Source organism: Orbicella faveolata, unplaced genomic scaffold (assembly GCF_042242905.1).
Source record: "Orbicella faveolata isolate gen_17 unplaced genomic scaffold, um_ofav_v1 contig_35, whole genome shotgun sequence".
In the NCBI taxonomy this organism is placed as follows: domain Eukaryota; kingdom Metazoa; phylum Cnidaria; class Anthozoa; order Scleractinia; family Merulinidae; genus Orbicella; species Orbicella faveolata.
The window spans coordinates 20,325,001-20,347,654 of record NW_028301564.1 but is presented as its reverse complement, the minus strand read 5'-3'; the positions used below and the strand labels follow the sequence as shown (position 1 = coordinate 20,347,654).

Genomic DNA, 22,654 nt, shown 5'->3' with positions numbered 1-22,654 from the left:
TAGGAAGCTCTTGTTCGGTCCATTTAGGACGATGCAGGCCTTTAGAAAGCTGTAGATCAGCTCTCCAACGCGGTTTGATATGTGTACGCTTGCGTTGATTTAGACTCGAATTTCATGTTGAAAGCACTCTTAATTAAATTGTACAATTCACGATTCAATGAAAGACCGTGAATTTATTCTTCCTGGGGCCCGTTTCTCGAAGGTCTCGAAAAGTTTTCGCACCCGAAAGGCCGCAGAAAAATCTCAAACCTTTTGACTACAGAGCTGTTTTCTTCATATATTCTTAATACGAACAGAGGTTCTCTTCATACAAGACGTTTCAGGTGTATACACCCCTCTGTCTTTAAATACCGATTGACTAAGAATTCCGGGACTTTCGAGAAGCGAGCCCCTGGCCTCTAAAGGCATACAGGAGAGTTATAGCTTTTATTTAAGCTACGATAAGCCTTGTGGAAAGCTAGCTCTGGGACAGAATTGTATCAAGATTATCAGTGACAAGTCAATTTCTGATCTGTGGCTATGTTTTTGCGAATACAGACAGATGTATGACTGGATTAATGAAAAACGTGTCAATACTCTGAACCAAATAATCTCAAGACACTTTGATTTCACCTCTACTAAAGGCCTTAAAATCACTCCAAGCGATGGAAAAAGAAAACAAAACGAAAAAAAAAAAGAGAGAGAGAGAGTGAGGGAGAGAGAAAAGAGCAAGAAAAGGAAGATAGAGAGTGGAGGGGAAAAAAAAAAAAATGACATTCCTTTTAATTTTTATATCGTCTTCTTTGGAGTATCCAGCCATACATATGTACGGTACGACCAAACCCTATCAGGCGGTCATCCTCGGGAAAATAGCAGTTTCCTTATAAATATAAGGGCTTGCTTTGTTAAAAGAGGCAAAGAAGTAAATAGCAAGCCGCCTGATGGAAATTGTCATCATAGCGAATATTTCTAGAACCTTTTTTCTATGATTATATAAGACCAACTCACGGCAACTGAATGAAAAAGAAATTGTGGGATCAACGTTGTGTAGCATATTGGTCATTAAGCGCAGTATCTGCTTCATGGCCTCATAGCATGGACATCTTTAGTAACGAATATGTGTTGGGTATCACAAGCAGGCATATTGAAAATGAAACCTCCAGCTTATTGCATTCTTTCACCCCTAGAACAGAAGACTTGTAAGTTTGAGAACCCGATTTGGGCTGAGAATCCTCACCTTCAGAATCTTCAGCTGTTGTCGTAGTTGTTGTCATAGTTGTTGTTGCTCTTGTCCTTGTCACCTTTCGTTTGGTTTTAATAAGTTGAAAGCAGCAATTAAGGAACTGTATTACTAAACCAAACAAAACAAAACAAAACAAAAAACAAAACAACAACCAAAAAAAGGACCAGCCACTATTCATTATTTTTATTATTATTAGAGCGTAGTTGGTACCAAACTTTTACTCGGTATTATTTTCTTAATTAGCTCGCGGGCTCGATCCATGACCTGGTTTGACATCGCTACGGTATGAATTGCGTGCACAGTAAAGATGTGCAGAAATAATGGGCACGAACGCGTATGATATGCGTGTGTAATAGAGTTGGCAAACTGATAAGTTTTGGACCTTGTTTTGAAAATTGCTATTTTTTGATGAAAGTATGTGCTCTTATGCGTGAATTTGTATGCGTACAGGAAACTGCACGGATTACACAGGCGCATACAAATGTACTTGTGATGCTGGATGCAGTGGCCCCGTTTGCACTATTGACATTAATGAATGTGAATCTTCACCATGCAGAAATGGTAAGTAACATGTTTCCTCCATTCTCCACAAAGGCCGTCCAACAGTTTAGAAAAAACAAAGACTAATTTAACGGGACCGCAGTGCAAAATTAAAGTCAACGTCCAAAGAGTGGACCTTAACATACCGTGAGAGATTTACAGATTTTTTTGTACTATTGTTTTGCACCATTTCTATTACTCTTTTACGATCAATCTATGAATAATTATATGATAACCCAAGTTATTCTCGCATTTTGATTGGTTCTCGCCTTTGATCTATTAGAGGACAGACGCACGATTGACGTCATCATTTCAAAGGTTTTTCCCTCTGTGTTTGAAATGGCGGAAAGATTTAAGAATTTAGATACTATTTTACGTGACTGTGAAAAGATAGGGTACAAAAAGTCTTGTCGAGGCATTGAGCAGGTACGAGAGTCTGGAAGAAGAAAGAAAAAGCCGTTTCTTTTCTAGAAAATGACTCAGAAAAAATACTCGAGCAGTCTCAGTTGGCAGTTGAGCGAGACTAAACCAAACACAAAATCGGTCTATCTTGAAATTACTTTAAGGTAAGAAACCATTGCTTTGTCTCGAATTTAAAAAAAAAAAAACAATAACCAAAATGTTTGTCATTAATTTATCTAAAAAATTCAAATTTTCTGAGTTTCAAGATGATTGTTGACACAGTTTCATTCCAGGAATTAAACATCAAAACATCATCAGTTAATTAACATAAACAGTTTAACCTTAATTTCCGACGAGAATATTCCAGTCCGTTTCAGTGCACAGCAGCGAGAAAAGTAGAGCTCACTACAGCTCAAGGCCAACTGTATCCCAGCTATAAGGTGTCTCGACACTCTATCAAACTGATTTGAGAATCACCAACCACAGAGGTCACAAATTTCCACCGTCACTAAGGCTCCTTTCATCCAAAACTTGGATCGAATGGCTTCCACAACCGCAAGTTTTTCGAGCGTATTTTTCTCAACTCCTTCAATATTCAGTGGCGCGATATTCCTGAACCAATCACAATTCTTGGCTACGCATAACAACCAATGAGATTGCTTCATTTTATATAGACAATAGATTACGTCAAATGGCTTTTTTTTTCGCGTCCGCTAAAGTGGGCAAAGGCCGGCTTTCGAGTCATGCTGAAAGATTTTAAAATAAAAAAAGCTGTTTCTGTTGTTTCTTTATTATATAAAACAAATAGATTCCATGTTGCCGCGTGTGTCTGTTCAGTAATAGATCACAGAAGACGTCAAAATGTGGTAAGAACATCAGTGACACACTCGGCTATCGCCTCGTGTGCCACTTATTTGTTTTATGTTTCTTTTTTTCTTTTTTTAATTTATTACCAGGAGACTGTACCGATCAAGTTAATAACTACACATGTCAATGCCAAGGTGGCTACGCTGGCCGTGATTGTGAAGTTGAAATCGATGAGTGTCAGTCATCTCCATGCATTCGTGGTAAGCAGGCGTTCAGTGGCAAAGTATCGTTTTCTTATTATATTGTCTGTAAAGGCCGGTCCGTCTGTGCGAGGAATTAAATTAGTGTATCACTTGCCTATTCACTTGACGTGACTTTTCTATGGCAGTCAGGATGTTTCGCAAAAATTTAGTATTTCTTATAACGTTTGAAGCTTCTGGAAGATCGTATTCCAAGATCCTTATTATAGCTCTAGTATTTTGCATTAATTTTGACGAGCTGTTCTGAACTTTCTGAAAAAAAAAAACAAAAAAAACAAAAACTGTCAAGGTGACCGATCCAAGATGGAAGCCATTTTCAAAGTTGGGGCGACGATCGCCTGATATGGCCTGATATGGCCCATAATTGACACGCGACTACTAAAGGTTTAGACGCTAACACAAATCCTCTCAATTCCAAGCTCGTGAACGCAAAAACATGCGACAAAATGAAGTGAACTTAACGTAAAGAATTAGTGCTCCTTATTCTGCTCGCAACCCTTGAAATTATACGCGAATCCATAACTCAAACCCTTTCAGCCATCAAAGAATAGGCAACAAGCCACGCGAACACCAATATTCTAATCTTCCATGGTTGAATAAGTGTTCAAGGTGCCTTCAATATCAAAAGCGTTGCTCGAAGGCATCTTAAGGGCGTTCGCGCTAATTGTTTCTGCGCATCATTACTGCGCACGCAGATTCACACGCCACAACATGCATCGATGCGCGCGCAAAGTAATAAAATAAACAATAATAGGGCAGATGGCCATTGCTATAGCCTTGCCGGGATTTAACGATCTTGGACGTTCGGTAACCCCTATTTTTCTTTCGATGGATCCTTTTTTCTATCGAGTTTCTACGTTTAGCGAAAAAATGAAGAAAATCTATCGATAAGAAGTTTGAATTTCTTGCAAAACGCATCATCGAATTTCCATATTTTTAGCTCTCCCTGCGGTGGTTTCAAATGCCTCTTGAAGGGTTAAGTTTTGTGACCATGGCAACATTTGGAATTATTTACGCAACGGAACCACTTCTAAAAAATATGACTAAGATCGTTTGCCTCCGTTGACTTACCTTCGATATTTTTAACTATAAACTCCTGTAGATCATGCTGAATCATGCGCGCCAATTTTTCAAAATCAGGGTAGTTTTCCACACGCTTTATCTCTGAAACGAAGTCACTGACCCCAATTTTTTTGCATTTCTGACACAAGTAACTCATTATCTAACTGCAGTAAAATTTTTAAAAAAATCTATCGACTGGAAAAGTTTCTCAATTTCAATTTCACAAGGATTTCAATCTTTTTTTTTTTTGGGACAAATTTCATTGCGACTTCACGCAGCATAATAAACCGTCAGACAACAAGCGATACTCTATATAGACTAATGCTTGTGAAGTATTTTTTTTTATTGAGAACTTAATATTATTTTTTTCGCAAACATCTGATCGTGAGCGGGCCGGAATCCTAAATCTTTGAATTTGATTGGCTAATCTCGCGCTCGTGACCGCTCCAGCTTTTTACGATACGGCTCACGGGCCGGAATTTTTCCCCGCTGTAGCGATTACGGCTCATTAAAAATATTAATGTTACAAAGTTAGTTGTAAACATCCCCGCATAGTCAAAAATATTCTCCGGAAATATAACTCTTAAGGAAAATGGATTCGCACGAGAGCGGACACAGTGAAAGCAAACTATCCAGAGGAAGAACTTTCAACCAAATGACGCCTATAGATCGTTACGAAGTTGAACATGTACAAGACAGGCACTGAAACAACATTCAAGATTTTCTCTGCTCACTTCGCCCTGATAATACCAGAAAAAGACAGCTTACGATGTGAACATTGTGTATTCTTACCTTCCTTTGACTTGTCGTTAATGTCCCCATAAACACTTTTATACTTTTGCTATGACCACTATCACGCGGAATGATCGTCTCACAGCTGCAGCTTGGGTCGCCTGTAATTCATACACGAATTTGATGCACTGCCCGCTGAGGTCCCGATTACTGGCTACTGGTTACTGGTTGGAAAACTAGTTGACTAATGTTGACGCTTATGGTACTGGTGGTTGCAATGAGTCAAAGAACACCTAAAACCGTTTTCATCTAATAAGTATACCTCAAAATAATGACTTGAAAAAACTGACCATTATTTTGACATCTCTTTAGGAACGTGTCGTGATAAAATCAACAATTTCACTTGTGTCTGTCCAACTGGTTATACTGGAGTAAAATGTGAAGAGAACATCAACGACTGCCTTTCTTTACCCTGTGGGAACGGTATGTTCATGTCTTTTCCAAGAAAAGCCATTAAAATTGTTTCAATTGTTTTATTATTATTATTATTATTATTATTATTACTATTATTATTATTATTATTATTATTATCATTATTAATATTAATATTATAGTTGTTATTATTATTAGTATCATTTATTTATTTATTTATTTTGTAATGAATCAATCTTCTTTACACTGGACGGGGAACGGGTTCGCTGACATGAGCATAAGCAGCAAAAAATTCAATGCATGGCATTTCATGTATATTGTCCCGCTTGCATACTCCTAACTCGGAGAACAGGGGTAGATGCAGGGGAAAGGGGATTTTTTTATCCCAAAGGTTGGTAGGGTTAATGGTATCCCTTCCACACCAGTATCTCTTTCTATCCATCTTACTTTACAAAAAGTATAAACCATAAAGTGGACCTTTTTTTTTTTTTCTTTTTTTTTTCATTACACATAGGAACTTGCATTGACCTTGTCAATAACTACACGTGTAACTGCCACGTGGGTTTTCCTGGTCCGCGCTGTGACATTAAAATCGCCAACTGTACCATTGACTCCTGCTACCCCAACGTGACCTGCTTCAAAAACAAGGACACAATTAGCTGTGGTCCTTGCCCACTTGGATTCAGTGGTGATGGAAAGAGTTGTGAAGGTGATGGAAAAAATGAGAAAATTGAAAACATATTATCATTATATATGGGCCATGTGAAAATGTCACGTAGACATTCTAATATTATATCACGACTTTCGTCCTTAATGCTGAATCTAACTTCTGGAACTGCCGGATTAATTTTGATTTTGTATTGTTGTTGTTGTTGTTGTTGTTGTTGTTGTCGTTGTTAGTTCTGGTTCTCGTTTCAGCTTTAACTTTTATTTTGTTTTTGTTTCTTGTTTTGTTTCTGTTCTGTCATCAATATGACTGTCATGTTTCGCTTATTTCCCGCCCTTTTAAGGAAATTTCCTGCCATAATTAATTGAGAAACATCTTATTGCAAACAAATGGAGGGAAATGATTTAAATTTTGTTTTAGAAAAGTACATTGTGCATGTTAGGAGGGAGGATTTTGAATTGAATCAAACAGTTTCAATAAATGAGTTGAACCCACCTATTTAGTCCTGCTAAAGGACTGGCAAACTGAGCGGATGTCACTGATCTTCAGTCACGTGAGCAGTCACGTTGCTGAACAACATCAAATAAAAGACTGAAAAAAAATGTACGTTAATCTACTCGCGGTACTACTTACACTACAACATATAATTTTCAATGACGGCCCTGAAAGCCCGTGCACCAACTAACGGAGTACATCACTACTAGATGCCAGCAAGTTCTGTCAACTCAGAAACGACTTTGAACTCAAAATTTGACATAATCGACGGTGGACTTGTGGTTACAAACAGAAACGTAATATTAGACGGATTGAGTTAACTGTCTACTTGCTCTGAACAAAATTGACAAGTGCTTGAGAACCAATAAAATCAAGGAGAAAAAGACCAGTATGTTCCATTGGCCATGGCACCAACACCATCAACTGAAAATTAACTTTCACTTTTCATTTGACTTGATGATGACTGCGGTACGTTGACTCGAAACCTCAATCTTCAACACCAGTCAAAATTTCGACATTCTCTCGCCTTAGCAATCAAACGACACACAGTAGCCGTCTGCAATAGAATCTCTATAGAATATTGCTTAGAGTGCATTGTAAAATGAAATTAGTAATAGCCGTATCTCATCCACGGAGTGTCCACTCGTCTAGTGAAACTAGATCGAATTCAAATTTATAAATGTAGGACAGACTAAGAATCGTCTTGATCTTCCCATAATAAAATCACTTAACACATCATCCCAGGTGACTATATTGTGCGATTATCATAGTTATCGCATTGTTATTGTCGATAATTTGGATCACTTTTCTTGTCAGACATTGACTACTGTGTTAATCAAGCATGCAGCAATGGCGGATCGTGTGTGGATGGTATCAGCAACTACTCATGTAGCTGTCCACCAGGGTATACGGGTGATCATTGCGAAAGGGGTAAGCTCGCGTTCATCAAAGTTTAATTATATGGAGCTTAAGCATAGACATTCTTTAAAGACGGACGCGAACCGAAAGTCGAATTTTCTCTTTTAGACCCTGTTCTTTCAAATCGTCAAGCTGTTAATGCTAAGATGAGAGCTTGTCATCTCATTTTGCGAGGAATTAAAACAAGCTAAAAGCAATTACATAAACTTCCGGTTGACGTCCGTGGTTTGTCGTTTGTCTTTCAGCTTGCTAATTATAATGCCAATTCTTCGCAGGGCTCACCCCACTGACTCAGTGAGAGTGTATCGATAGGTGGCAAGAAAATATGCAGTAAAAAATAAGAGACACGGAACGTTCAATTTCTCCTAAACTCATATTAATTCTGACACGGTCATAAAGACAAATCTACACGTAACTGATCAAGATAATCATTCGACCAGCTCTGATATTACTCCAGACCTCCCACGGGTGAGTGATATTGGTGCCCACTTAATCTTTTTTGAGAGGTTTGCAGGGTCAATCTCGTAAGTATCGTGGTTAAGTGATTTGTGTCCACCATGCAGTTAAGATTTTGAATATATAGCTTCTCTAACTCTCTTACCCGGTTAGAGAGGTAAGTTTAGTAATTACTGATGTTGATGGGGTTGGTTTTGTTATTACTGTCTTCAAAAAAAGGTGCTCTTACTTGAATTTTATTTTGATTCTTTGCATTCCGTTTTTAGACATCGACGACTGTGTTGATCAGACATGTAGCAATGGTGGACCGTGTGTAGATGGTGTCAACAATTACTCGTGTAACTGCCTAACGGGATTTACCGGAAATTACTGTGAAACAGGTAGGTTGTTGTTGTCGCTGCTGTTGTTGTCGATTAATGGCACCTATATTACGTATGACAATAATAGGCTTAAGGTAAGATTTGGTCAAAGCTAAGGGAAGTTCAGGAAAAAGGTAAAAGATCAAGCTTCAACTTATTCCTCTGAAATTAATAACCATCGGTTTGACAACTCTTCTGTTCGCAGATATTGACGACTGTGTAAATCACACATGCGGTAATGGTGGATCGTGTAAAGATGGTGTCAACAGTTACTCTTGTAACTGCTTACTGGGATTTACTGGGGGCTACTGTGAATTAGGTAGAATGTGTGTGTTTCTGTTTTAAACTTGAGGCAGTAACTTAACAAACTTATTCATGGGTAGTAGGTTTGATTATGCTGAGGAGAAGTTCACATGAGAGTTAACGCTGTCAAAATAACATCAAACGGCTTATTAACTGATTAATTCCTGTAAAGTATGTCTGTATCTGCCGTGTTGGATTAATTAGAGGTAACTGTGAAACAAGAGCGTCGTTTTGTTCTTACGTTGTGTTGTTTGAGGGCAGTTTTAGAACTCACGTCACAAACAAATAGTCCAGAATGAGTCGCAGATGGGAAGAGATGGTCTCGAATTGCTCACAGGTCTTGCTAAGGAAAACTGCCATTTGTTTTTGTCGCTCTTATCTTACCTTCATTGTTATTTTTTTGTTTTTGTTTTGCAGACATTGACGATTGTGTTAATCACACATGCAGTAATGGTGGATCGTGTGAAGACGGCATCAACAGCTACTCGTGTAACTGCCTAACGGGATTTACCGGAAATTACTGTGAAACAGGTAGGTTGTTGTTGTCGCTGCTGTTGTAGTCGATTACTGGCACCTATATTACACATGACAATAATAGACTATAGGTTTGATTTGGTCAAAGCTAAGGGAAGTTCAGGAGAAAAGGTAAAAGATCAAGCTTCAACTTATTCCTCCGAAATTAATAACCATCGGTTTGACAACTCTTCTGTTCGCAGATATTGACGACTGTGTAAATCACACATGCGGTAATGGTGGATCGTGTAAAGATGGTGTCAACAATTACTCTTGTAACTGCTTACTGGGATTTACTGGAGGCTACTGTGAATTAGGTAGAATACGTGTTCTTTCTGTTTTAAATCTCGAATTGCTCACAGGTTTTGTTAAAGAAAACTGGCATTTGTTTTTGTCGCTCTTATCTTACCTTCATTGTGATTTTTCTTTCTGTTTTTGTTTTGCAGACATTGACGACTGTGTTAATCACACGTGCAGTAATGGTGGATCGTGTGAAGATGGCGTCAACAGTTATTCCTGTAACTGCCCGAGAGGATATACTGGAGCTCACTGTGAAACAGGCAAATTGTTGTTCCTGCTACAACTCATTTTTTTTATGCCTCAATCCGCTTCGAGTGCACCAGCCTGCATGCAAAATACTTTAACCGTGCATGCAACATGCATGTCCTGTGTCCTAAACTTGCACACTAAGAGGTTTGTCCCCGCCTCACGTCAACGTAACATGTCCTCTAGTGTGTGCCGACCTGTTGTACCATAACAAGGCCATACGATTGTTGATAGTGAGATATTTCTTAGAATCTTCTTCCTTCTCCAAATGGTTCAATGCTTGACGAAGGTCAATCTTTGAGAAGCATTGTCCACCAGCAAGCCTTGCAAAGATGTCTTCACTGCGGGGTAAGGGGTACCGCTCAGCATGTAGCTCCGGTTTCACTGTAACTTTGTTATCGCCGGATATGCATACTGATCCATCTTTCTTTGGGACGGGTACAATGGGACTTTTCCACTCACTCCACTCAACTTTCTTGAGAATACCTTCATTCTGAAGTCTTCTGATCTCATCAGTTCCTCTTCAACCCTTGGTCTCAAGGCATATGGCGCAGCTCGAGCTTTATAGAATTGAACTTGGGCATCTTCTTTGAGGGTTAGCTTTGCTTTACCTGATCTGAATGTTCTGAGTTTATCTTCAAAAACTTCCGAGTACTTGTCTAGCATGGTTTGCAGACGCCCATTGGCAGTTAGTGCAGCTTGTGAAACTTTCAGTGATTTGATGGTACACCAATCTAAGCGTGTCTTGTACAGGCAATCCATCCCTGTCAACATAGGTTCCTTGCCGTTGACGACATACAGATCCAACAGTAATGGTTGCTGGCCTTTGTACTCAACATTTGCCTTAAGCACTCCAACAGGAGTAATGGTCTCCCCAGCGTACGTTTTCAACATCAATTCAGTTTTCTGCAAGGGTATCTCATTATATTTCTCCATTTACAGCCGAGCCCGTGCGCAGTTCCATTTTAAGAGGTTTCCCCTCTACTAAATCTATCCAGGTAACATTTCTGCTCGGGTTGCTCACATTATGTATCTTCAAACTTAATAAATCCTTCATATTAATAGACCTCACTGTATTCAACAGTATGGATTTGGGCGTTTTGCGGTGTTTTCGGCGTTTGTATGGGCGTACCTTGTTGTTTTGAGCGACAGACTCGTAAAATGCGCTTCGTTAAGGTTTGCTCCAAAATTGCAGTGGGCCGCTAGCTTCTTAAGATCAGCCACGTAGGTCAACACAGTTTCTCCTTCACGCTGGTTTCGTTTGTAAAAACCAAACCGTTCTGCTATTTCCAATGGCTTAGGGCTTAACTAGTGTTGTTGAAGGGTTGTGACGAACTCCTAGACGCTCTTCGTAGCTGATATATCTGGTGTCAGAGGATCTCTCAACAATATGGATGTTTTGCCGCCAAATAAAGCTTAACAAGGTTTGCGCTTGGTGGTCCCCATCTATGTTGTTTGCTAAGAAAAAGTGTTCGACATAGGTGTCCCACTTCCCTTGTGTTTTATCAGAACTGTCTATCTCCCCGAAAACGGTCATATTTTTGACTTGTTTCGTAGGAGTATATCCTCGTCGCCATTGTCATGTATTCACTTTCAATGTGAAATCAAAGCACGTGGTTACAGAAATACGCATAAGTTCACATGCTCACAAAAGTCACCGCTGGCAGAATACACAAGAAGGCTTGTCCCTGCTTCGCATCTACACAACCCGACCCCCAATATATGCTGACCTGTATGTTTCACTCTATTTAACTTACTGCAACTAATTTCTTTGCCCATTGTTTTACAGACATTGACTATTGCATTAACCACACATGTCAGAACGGTGGGTCTTGTGTGAATGGCATTCACAGTTACTCATGCAAATGCCTAACAGGATATACCGGAGGTAGCTGTGAAAGTGGTAAGTTTGTACTTGCTGTGATTTTGTTATTTGATTATATTCATTTCACTTGGTTTTGTTTTATTTAATTCAATCTTAAATTTCTTCTGCCGGGGCTTGTGTTTCCGTTCGTAAGCCTGTAGGTGCGTTCTCTATTTTATACGCACACCTTCCCCCTCCCTTCCCCTTATTTATCTCATCAAACCACGGTGACTCGTAATTAGTTTTTACTTTAGTGATAAACACCTTCCAATCATGACGTCAAATCATACCTTAATTAGGTAACATTGCAAGAAAGTAACCCATTTTGTATCGGGAATCTTTGACTACAAACATTTTTAAGTAATAGTTCAATTGTTTCTAACTTGATTTAGTAACAACAACAACAACAGCAACATAAAATAGAAAAACCGTTAAGGTTATAGAAACAAATCCAAAATCTTACCAAAAGCGAAGCTTAAAGAAGCACCAGAATTTTGTAAAACACTCTTTGAAAACATTGTTGTCATATAAACGAAAATGTTTCAATAAAACAGTCATAAAACTTAACCACTATACGTAAAATTAAATTTCAGTGAATAACCAGTCAGAAACACTGAAATTCCTTTAGTTATCTATTTTTTCGTCAATAATGTTGGAGCATCAAAAGCTTATCTCCTCAGCAGAGGACTGTTCACACATGTTCACAAGTTTATGTTTATATGTCGTTTATACCGAGCTAAGAGAACATTCGTCTTTTGGTTTCTTATTTTCCCTAAAGGACTACCTTAACCTTCAGTGTCTGAACATGCAAAAATCCAATCAGTTAATTAGTTAGTCAGTTCAGTCAATTTGTGTATTAACATCTATGCAATCAATGCAGCATTCTTAAGTTTTCTCACTCTTTTCTATACAATACTTACAGAAATTTCTTCCAAAGCCAGCACAACAACTATTGCTTCACCCACAAGTAATGCCACTCGTGTCAAGTCCTCTGTCAGAGTGTCTGCCACATCGTCGTCGGTAACAACTCAGCAACCAGAAACAAGTAATGAAATTTTCAACGACTAAAAAAATAGTTAACTGTATGATCAGAGTCATTGATGAACACAAACCATTATGTGCCAATCTCCCATTGAATAAACGCCTGGACCAAGCTAAAACTGAGATTTTTGGATACTGCAGCTGTAGGTGTCAATCAATCAATCAATCAATCAATCAATCAATCAATCAGTCATTCAGTCAAGCAACAACTCGGTGACTCGATGAACAATCAGGCAATCAAGCAATCAATAAATCATTTAATTTGTTATTGCTGTCTACAGGCAGTCCTAAATTTTCTCACTCTTTAATCTACCTCTTATTCATGTGCTTATTTGCTAGAGTTTGTCATTGAGTTACGTCTCCAAAGGACCTGGAATGAAGATCTTGAGAATGAAAACAGTCAAGCCTTTAAAGAGTTGTCGCAGACCCTTGTCATACAGGCAAGAATAAGGGACGGAATATCAGTTTTAGCTACTTTCCCTTTCACTTAAGCAAGACGTTTAGTTTTCAGGGTTGTCAGGCAATTAGAAGATCGATATATTAACTTGTTCGCAAAGTACAAACGAATTTGACAAGTACTTGCAGATTTAAAGCTAGATAGGTAGATTAGAGCATCGTTTTTAAACTTCGAATTTCTGTTGTCTGAACTATCAATCTTAGCGAGGTATACAGGATCAAATTTCTTAGTCCTTTAAAGAGAAAGCTCTTTTTCATATTTTACCACCCGGGAGAGGATTCGACCCCCCACTACCATAACTTCAAGATGATTTAAGCATTGATTATGAAACTGGCATGGTGAATAGTGCGTATATTTTCGGCTTTGAATTACCAAAATAGGAGGATATCGCCTGATGTTCACATCATATCACATAAATAATCACCACCTTGGATCCGTCATTTAGAATTTCTTAATTAATTCAAAAGTTGAAAAACTATCAAAATTGACTCAAGCTGCAATCAGTAAAGTCAGCGAGGATACCTTCCACCCCTACAACCCACTCTAAATAGGATTAAAATGTTCATAGATATTACGCCAATTGACCATCTTATTTCTTAGTCCAATATACGTTCAATTGGTGTAATGATGGTGTTAACTATCGTTATTTGAACTTACAGATTTCCGAACAGTATTCTCAGGAGGACAACTTTGTTGGAGCGGAAATTTTATCATTCAGGTACCAACAATGAGATCATCAAGTGTATAGTTAATTCTTATCACCTGTATATATCACCAAACGAGACCATTGTTAACCATTCATCCAAATAGATTCCATTTTGCCGTGCGTCTGTTCAGTAACAGATCACTAAGAATATCAGTGACACACTCGGCTATCACCTTGGGTGCCACTCTTTTATCATTACCCTATTTTGACTTCAAAATGTAAAAAAAAAAAAAAAAAAAAAAAGATGTAAACTACAGTGGCGGATTTACTTGCCCTGCCGGCTTTTCTTCCTTCAGTCATTTCTTCTTTTTTTCACCCAAAATAAGGGGGCCCGGGCCTCTCCCCTAGATCCGCCACGGAACTAGCTAAGCTTAGTACTTGTATAGCTAAGTGCGTGACCACTATAAATAAGATTTACATTTACGTTACATCTGTGACCTCAGCTATCGTTCATGTCCCACGTTTTTGTTATTGTACCACATTTTGACGTCATCTGTGATCACTTACTAAACAGAGTCACAAGAACATGAAAGATATTTGTTAAATTGATTATGACAATAAAGTTGACAGTTACTTGTGATAATACATTGTTCGTGGCTAGTGTTACGCAGCTTGTTTCGTCCCGGCCAAGGGACTCATCAGAGACCTTTCTGCTTGCCAAACTCGTTGGGCATCGCGCCCAAAGTCCCGTTAGCTAACAAAAAAAAAAAAAAATGATTATGATTGCGTTAATTGTGTAATCGCTGCTTTGTTGTTGTTGTTGTTGTTGTTGTTGTTGTTGTTGTTGGTTTGGTTATTTATAAGTATTTGTGTCTGTTCTTAGGCCGGGCAGTGTTGTGGTGGAATTTCAGCTGTCGTTCAAAAACAAGCTGGAAGATGACAGAGCTTTGATTCCGTTGAAAAAGGCTATACAGGACGGCAAACTGGGCCCTCTAACTGTCGATCCTGAATCCCTTAAAATCAAGAAGGACGCTGAGGGTAATTGCAAGCCTATATCGGAGGGATGACATACTCTGTACATTACCCGTATATGTTGAATGTTATCCTCCATTATTATCAATAGACGCGGCCAAATAGAAACTCCCAAACACTTGAAAACACGTGCTCAGCGGGCCGCAAATGACTAACAGCGGGCTCCTAATGCATTATCAGCCCTACGGCTGATTGGTTCTTGCTTCATCATTCGATGAATTTTAACCAATCAGAGTGAGCGTAGTGCTGACGAGGGAAAACCATTTACTTGCAAAAATTGCAGTTTTTTTTTCGTGTCAACGAGACGTCGCCTATCATGAGGAAGCTTATGCAAACCACGACGACGGCGGCAACAAGAACGTCACTAAACAAAAGGTTTAATGAGAAAAACAATAGCTGTGCACGTGCGTTATAAATCTTTATACATTTCCGTTGCCTTCCTCTGCAAAACAACAACGTGAAATTACCAAGTTCTGCGCCGTCTACGGAACGTGGGCGACGACGGCTAATTTTTCGTATTTCCATTTGGAATTGGACGCCTTCGTTGTATATGTAGCTTAAGGGCCCATTAACCGATCTTTTCGAGCGGTTGCTAGGGAAAATTCATTCTCATATAATCTCGTCATTTTTAGTTACCTCAGAGTTATTTCAGGTGTTTTAGCTTTTTCTTGATCAGCAACACTAGTGATGACGTCATCAGGCCACGCCCATGGTCATGTGACTAATACAGAAAAAATGCAAAGGCTCCCAGAAAAATTACTTTCTCGGGATTTTTTTCATTGGTTTAATATTTTAATTTAAATCCTCATTACGCTATGCATCGATTTTGTTTCATTTCCAAAAGGTCAGATTTTGAAAGTATTTGAAAACATTGAAAAATTCGTAATCTTCTGAAAAAAGCATGATTTCGAAAAAGAAATGTATAGCTATGTTGCCAACGTTGGCTTTAATCGAAATTCGTCGAAAAAGGCTGGATTTAATGAAAAACCGCGTTTCCTTTAGTATTTAAAGAAACCGGAAGTGCGCCCGATATATATTGGAAGTTACCCTATCAGCGCGTCCGCAATTTACATTACCAGCGCACTTCGGCAGGATAAAAGAAAGTCACACGGAGTTAGTTTTTCTCTTTCTGTTGCTCTTGTTTTTCTCTCTTTCTCCTATTTTGTCTTTGCTTGTACTTTTTTTACTTTGCATTTTGCGAAACACCAAGAAAAACATTTAAAATGTAAACGAATTTGCAAGTTTTTGAGTTGTTTTTATTTTCCGTGCTCAGGCTGACGTAAGTGACCGGAAGTGAAATTTCACCTCCTTAGCAACGCGCGCGAGCGCACGCATGAATCGGTTAATGGGCCCTTAAGCACGTTTTTAGTGCCATTGGCGTATCGAACAGATCTAGACAATCGCGAATTTCGCTTGTAAAATATAAATTCATTTTGTAGTAGGCGTCGTCCTCGGCGTCGGCGTCGTCGTTGCTTTAGCTCCCTAATATTGTTTATTTGCGCCGTTAACAAACAATATTTCCTCAAAAAGTTATGTTATTCACTTATTAATTATTTGCCAACTCTTCGTTTATATGTTTAAAAATACCTTTTTTTTGTTTAATTTTTCATCAAAATCTAGAACCGACAAAAGAACACGAAGGAAAGGTTCCCTATCCAATTATTATTGGTGTCTCGTGTAGTGGAATATTTGTCCTTGCCGTCCTCAGCATTTATCCTATTCGCCGCTGTCACCGCCGCAAAGTGGCGAGCCGTAGGCGTAATTCGTGCGGTTTGCCTACTGAAGTTGCATTTCCAAACTCTGGAAAATACGAGTTACAAGAAACTAAATCAAAGGAAGAGATTGTCAGGTACGAGGAGATTGGCATGTGGAAAGATACCGTTTGTTATGAGAAATTACTAGTTACGCAAGATGCTGCTGAGTATGAAGAGCTGGACATACCAAATGTCGATGATGACTACCAGGAAATATGCATTTCGAATGATGCTCAGCGCTATCAAGAGACCAGCCTCTTGAAAAAAGCCGGGCAAAAATAATCATGACAACAAAAACACACACAACAACAAGGAAACATTTTAAACCTTTTTTCTACGCTCTATAGCAATGAAATGGCGGATATAGAGTGGAGTTTATTTTTTCCATTACTGTTTAACCATAACGCATTAACCTAGAATTTTCGCGAATAGAGTAGTTTTTGATTAAATTTTCAAAGCAAGCATGTGTCAATTTAGTCATTTTTTTAGCTCTAAGGCTAGTCTAAGTCCATTCAAAACGGACTTTCCTCCGCTAATTGCGCCAGGGTGCAATGAATGTTCTACAACGAAATTTTATTGCTTGAAAGCGCGTTTAAAAAAACTCGTTCAAAATAATAATAATAATAATAATAATAATAATAATTATAATTAAGTAATAACAATTAAAAAGAACTTTGATGTTCATTTTGGATCATTTTGTTATAGTTCAGGTCGAATTTTATGTTTTGTATTCAATGCAATTTGTTTCCCCAGAAGAAATATTTTTCTGGTCTTTTAGAGCGGTTTTCAATTGAGTGTCGTAAAACCAAAATCAAACCAATTACTTACCAATTAGACTCCTCACCCAATCTCAAACCGTAGTAAAACCAAAACCAAAATCAAAGCAGTTTTCTAATTACTTTCGACACTCAAATGAAAGCCGCTCTAACAGTGTTTTCATATAATACATAATAGTTCAAACTCCGCCTTTGTAGATTGCTTTTTGCTGAATAAAGAACTTTTGAGATATACCTGCTCTCTTTTTAATGTGTCTTTAACTCTTCGACGTGCAAGGACTCTCAAACTCTTACCTTGGCTCAACGGGAGCTGGCGCGCGGGTGGTTTAAATCCTCTGTTTACATCCAAAATGGTGGTTTAAATCCTCTGTTTACATCCAAAATAGGAACTAACAACTTTACTTCAAGACCGTGAAACTTACTTTCGGTGATACAATGTTGAAACGCACTAATTTATAGAAATGTGGATCTACCATTCAAGGAACTGTGCCGACATAGTTTGCTTTTGAAATCTCTTTATCCTATTCAGACCAGGCTGCAGGCTTAACGAGCTTGGACTGAGTTTAACACTCTATAGTTATTTTGCTATTAGGTAAAAGCTACCAAATTTTGTTAACAAATGTATCTACCCGTTTGATATGACATGTCGTTTTTGGATTGTAAGATCCTAACGCTGTAATTAATAGTCTTTTTAGCAGGTGATACTGTACGGGTCCGCAAATGATCCAAGGACCGCAAATGACCCCGGACCGCAAATGATCCCCAAATTGAACCGCAAATGATCCCGGACCGGAAATGATCCCCATATTGGACCGCAAATGATCCCGCCTAAAAAATAAGGAATGGCATGGATTTATATCAGAGGAAGGTGAGAACATGAACAAAAATTATGAACTAAAAAACATGTTTTATCATTTTACAAACAAATATTCCACAGTTGCTGTTTTGTTCTTCGAACGGTACAGATCGTTTTCACTGTCACGCAATAAACAAAACAATAAATCGAAAACCAACCAATGGAAAAAGCTAAGAAATTGTGATGTACGCTATAGAAGATAACTAAATAAGACACTTCTCCAAGTTTTAGGCCTGTGCGTTTCCCCAAACTTCAGAAATTCGTCGTAAATGTTTCCCAGAAATTTACAGAGCCCAGTACGGAAAACGCCATGTTGGTATATATCCGTGGTACACCAATATGGCGGCTGGAATATAGTTTAAACATCTGGAACTTACTTTGGCTTTCTAGGCGACTGATTATCAGTACTAAACAAACAAGCATTTATATAAGCACTTTTCCTAATGCCCTAACTTCTAAAAAGGCCCAAAATCATGAGATAAGTATATATTTTTCAACAAACTCGATCGTAGCGTTGTGTCACGCAACCTCAATAACCCTAGAATTCAAAATGCTCTGGTTTCCAAACGAAGCACGCTAATTGTAAACAGATGTAAATGTACCGCCTCTTATGCCTGATGAGGATAAAAATACGTCACGTGAAGACGATCTATTGAATTAGAAGTCTTACAAAAACACATACTTGTAAACATTCTCGAAATCCCAGTGGCGATCCTGGCGATAGTATCAAACATCTATCATACAGCAAACTTGTCAAAACGAAGTGCAAGCCTTGGCCTTGCTTGGTCATGAGGCTGAACTTCATAACTATAACTTGGAATTTTGGCTTCTTAAAATACTCAAGTAGTCATTTCCGAGGAATCAAAGCCAAAATACGACCGAGGAAAAATTACAAAATAAATTTGTTCAAATTTCCAGTGCTACACAATAGGTGTTTTACAGCGTGATGAAGCGTTGTAGGTTTGTGGGTCTACTCAAGTGACAGCGTCTTCCTTAATAGTTGCTTCATGGTTAGATTTTAGTTTAAAACTTTAGACGAGTGGCGTTAATGGCTGATAAAATGTGATTTAACTATAACACCGAACTATCAATGTTTAACAAAGGAGGATATGTAGCGTATGTTACACTGATCATGATTTTACTGAGCAAAGAAATGCAAGCCAAGTCGTGTTTTGATGATTGAGTGGTGATATTCATAACATCGTAGTTAGCAACAAAATTTAGTCGAAAGTACGAAAAAAAGGAAGTTGTAAGCCACTATAATTATAAGATGGCTTTAATAAAAACATCGGTATTCACGTACGCCAATTCCCTATCCACACCATCCCACCATCCATGCCATTCCTTAGTTTTTAGTCGGGATCATTTGCGGTCCCTATCGGGGATCATTCCCGGTCCGGGATCATTTGCGGTCCGGGATCATTTGCGGTCCTGGGATCATTTGCGGACCCGTACAATACTGTTGCTAAGGCAACTTATTGTGTTACAAAACTGATAACAAAGTGTTCACCATTGATTGGGTAGGTTTTTTGATACCATGATTGTAGTATCAAGTGATAAAGAGTTGTTATAACGACGCATCAAAATCTAAGTGCTGGAAACTGGTTAACTTTCATGTAGTTACTTTTCATTTTTTAGCACGTGTTCGCGTCATTTTAACTGTTTCCGTAAGATATTTTCCGTTTTTGGGGCGTTTTTTTGCACGCATGAAATATCAAGAATTATAACATAGCGTACGCGCTAGTCCCACCTAATTCTTATTGAGCCATCATGAACGAAATCTGTTTATATAATAACCCAAGTTATTCTCGCATTTTGATTGGTTCTCGCCTATGATCTATTAGAGGACAAACACACAATTAAAATGGCGGAAAAGTTTTGTGAATTTAGATAATACTTTACGTGACTGGGGAAAGATCAGGGACAAAAAGGTCTTGAAGAGGCATTGAACAGGTACGAGAGTCTGGAAGAAGAAAGAAAAAGCCGTTTCTTTTCTAGAAAATGACTCAGAAAAAAATACACGAGCATTCTCAGTCGGCAGTCGAGCGAGAGTAAACCAAACACAGAATTGGTCTTGAAATTACTTTAAGGCAAGAAACCATTGCTTTGCCTAGAATTTAACAAAACAATAAGCAAAATGTTTATGTCATTAATTTATTTTAAAAATTTGACTTTTGTCAGTCTCAAAACGAGTGTTGACACAGTTTAATTCCAGGAATTAAACATCAAAACATCATCAGTTTAAATAAATACATAAACTAAAATTTAACCTTGTTTTCCGACGCGAATGTTCCAGTCCGTTTCAAGGCACAGTAGCGAGAAAAGTATAGCTCACTACAGCTCACGGCCAACTGTATCCCAGCTATAAGGTGTCTCCGACACTATATCAAACTCATTTGAGAATCACCAACCACAGAGGACACAAAATTTCACCGTCATTAACTCTCCTTTCATCCAAAACTCGAATCGAATGGCCTCCAATGTTGACCGCAACCGCAAGTTTTCCGAGGATAATTTTTCAACTCCTGCAATATTCAAAACATCATCCAATTTTTCGGCTCACAGGGCTGCTCTGATGACAAAAACTGACTTGACTTTTCGGCAATTTTTTAAGATTTGTAGATTTCACACTTCAATTCTACATTCGCTGTAAGTTTTCAATCCGCGAGAAGTAGTGATTTTCGGCTCAAGTTTGACAGTGGCGTGATTTTCCTGGGCCAATCACAATTCTTTGCTGCACATAGCAACCATTTAGATTGCTTCATTTTGTATAGACAATAGCTTACGTCAAATGGCTTGTTTTCGTGTTCGCCAAAGTGGGCAAAGGCCGGCTTTCGAGTTATGTTAAAAGATTAAAAAATAAAAAAAAAAAAAGCTTTTTCTGTTGTTTCTTTATATAACCAAATAGATTCCATGCTGCCGTGCGTCTGTTCAGTAACAGATCACATAAGACGTCAAAATGTGGTACGAACATCAATGACACACTCGGCTATCGCCTCGTGTGCCACTTATTTGTTAATAACAATCTCGGAAATAATAATCTCGGAAATAGACCTGTGACATATTCTGAATTGAAGGAAAGCCTCATTGTTGATCCCAAAAAATTGCCGCGCCGGGGGAACCAAAATAGTTTTCTTCGGTGGGCTATGATTTCTTTCGTCGATGCGTTTAGAGGTATCAGGATCGCTACAGATTGAAACAGTATTTCATGTTATGTTACAATATTGAACATTACGACACTTCTCTGCACGTTGTTATACAAATGAAAGCAAAGAAACTCTCTCTTGTTGTCTTTTCTGATTTCTTTGCTTCAAATTCTCAGGGGAAAACTTTGATATTTCTTCGATCCAGCATTTTTGTTCCAAATTGGTTGGGGTTCTTTAGGCGCTTCTACTGACAAAACGTATTTCCACGCAAGCCGCCCTTTCAAAGTTCCGTGATCAACGGATGAAAGGTATCATGCGGACGTCTGGGGAAATAGACTTCCGTTTCCGTCTAAAACTAAAAATAACTTTAGAGGAATCGACATATCCCAGCCAACGCCCTCAATGTCCCTCTCTTTCCCCTCATATTCTCTTAATTTTCATTATCACTGGTAGAGGAAATCCTTAATAGTCTATTGCACTCACATTCATACGATTATCTACATGTATACTGATTTTATCGCCAGCCAAAGTGCGAGCGTTTATTTGTTAATTTTGTAAACTGTCAAATGTAATCCTAAATTTTCCCAGATAAATCTACAGCATGTAGTCCTATTGCATAGAAAATAAAAATAATCAAACAAAATAAATAAGTGTAGGTAATCGTACGAATGCGAGTGCAAAAAAGGATTTACGCTACGAGTGATATTTGAAAATTCTCTCAAAATTCCCCGAGCCTCTAGGCGAGTGCAATTTGAAAGAATTGTCAAATATTACGAGTAATGTAAATCCTTGCTCAAGCTTTTATATAATTGTTCATTTATGATATGACTGAGAAATTTGCGAACACGAGGGCGCTAATTTGCACGGCAGTTCAAATTAAGAATTAGCGATAAATTGGCCTTCACAAAGAAGTTATTTTCTCAATTATGTAATAAGCGAAGTAAATTAAGAAAAGCAATATAGTTTATAATACACGACGACGGCATCAAGTGTGGTCAGAGTTTCGTTATAACTTTTGCTGTAGACTGAATTAATTGTTGCATACTGTAATCGAAACGAGTGGTTTTACTATGTCATCAATTCCAAAATAAACTATTTTGAAGCAATATGCTTTCCTCAAAAAAAAGCAAAAAAAAAAAAAAAAAAAAAAAACAGCATAGAAAAAACAATCAAAAACACAAAAAAACAAGTCTGCTTTGTCAGCAAACTTTTGTTATATTATTTTCTCTTCAGACGGCCCGTAACACTTGTTACCTTTCGTTGCTCAGAAAATAATGCAAACTGTCGTTATGTATAGTTAAACTGCCATAAATCTGCTATAACAACGGCTCTAACTTTGCTATAAAACAACACTGACAGCTGCTATTA

General features: G+C 38.2%; 1 pseudogene across 1 annotated transcript in view; it reads left to right on the top strand.

Annotated features, from left to right (window-relative positions):
• LOC110051441 (von Willebrand factor D and EGF domain-containing protein-like) overlaps positions 1–17,518 on the top strand; it is a 67,799-nt pseudogene extending 50,281 nt beyond the window's left edge. Inside the window, exons 17-32 of the transcript XR_016202131.1 lie at positions 1,673–1,783; positions 3,121–3,231; positions 5,398–5,508; positions 5,972–6,166; positions 7,436–7,549; positions 8,260–8,373; positions 8,558–8,671; positions 9,073–9,186; positions 9,372–9,485; positions 9,615–9,728; positions 11,504–11,617; positions 12,501–12,623; positions 12,959–13,059; positions 13,736–13,794; positions 14,606–14,760; positions 16,375–17,518. The product of XR_016202131.1 is annotated as a von Willebrand factor D and EGF domain-containing protein-like (transcript). The remainder of the gene's footprint in view (positions 1–1,672; positions 1,784–3,120; positions 3,232–5,397; positions 5,509–5,971; positions 6,167–7,435; positions 7,550–8,259; positions 8,374–8,557; positions 8,672–9,072; positions 9,187–9,371; positions 9,486–9,614; positions 9,729–11,503; positions 11,618–12,500; positions 12,624–12,958; positions 13,060–13,735; positions 13,795–14,605; positions 14,761–16,374) is intronic.
• The last annotated feature ends 5,136 nt before the right edge of the window (positions 17,519–22,654 follow it).